Source organism: Trypanosoma cruzi (assembly GCF_000209065.1).
Source record: "Trypanosoma cruzi strain CL Brener chromosome Unknown tcruzi_1047053498923, whole genome shotgun sequence".
NCBI lineage: Eukaryota > Euglenozoa > Kinetoplastea > Trypanosomatida > Trypanosomatidae > Trypanosoma > Trypanosoma cruzi.
In genome coordinates this window covers 1-670 of record NW_891893.1, presented here as the reverse complement: position 1 = coordinate 670, position 670 = coordinate 1, and the positions used below count along the sequence as shown (strand labels likewise).

The 670-nt window shown below is 52.1% G+C and overlaps 2 non-coding genes across 2 annotated transcripts, besides 1 other annotated feature; both read left to right on the top strand.

The window, feature by feature from the left end:
• Window positions 1–79, top strand: Tc00.1047053498923.20. Its single transcript, XR_008255138.1, has one exon. It is a non-coding gene; the product is annotated as a spliced leader RNA, 5' partial (transcript).
• Window positions 80–100: a microsatellite.
• A 476-nt stretch (window positions 101–576) lies between these two features.
• On the top strand, window positions 577–670 carry Tc00.1047053498923.10. Its single transcript, XR_008255137.1, has one exon. It is a non-coding gene; the product is annotated as a spliced leader RNA, 3' partial (transcript).

Genomic DNA, 670 nt, shown 5'->3' with positions numbered 1-670 from the left:
ATATTGGTACGCGAAGCTTCCAACCCGCCTCTGGCGGTTATGTTTGGTCAATTTCTTTTGACCGGGGTTTACGGACCCCTTTTTTTTTTTTTTTTTTTTTGTGGGTCTGTCCGCCATATCCATATACCCCTATATATATATACCCATATATATATAGCCCCGTACCCCCTCGTGCGGCTGCCCCCCCCCCCCCACGTTGCGTGTCCGCCACCTCCTTCGGGCCCCCTCATTTTCGCTTCATGGCTGCTATTGCCTGCATCTTTGTTTTGTTTTGTGTTTTCTCCGTCTCGTTCCTTTTATTCGCCTTTTTTCCGCGTATGCCGCGCTTCTTCCTGTGTTTTCCGGTGTTTTTGCTTTGCTCGCACACTCGGCTGCATTTGCTGTTCCACACTCGCCATGTGCGTCTTTTCCGCCCCCTGACGCCGTCCACGGCGCTATCCCGGGGCCGACATCCCGGACCCTGACCCCTCCCCAGTGTGGCCTGGGAGGGGGGGGGGGGGTTTTTGTACACGGTCCCAAGTGCCGCGAAGGACCCCTCATCAAAATTGAAAACCGTTGTGGAACACAACTCCTTTCAACTAACGCTATTATTGATACAGTTTCTGTACTATATTGGTACGCGAAGCTTCCAACCCGCCTCTGGCGGTTATGTTTGGTCAATTTCTTTTGA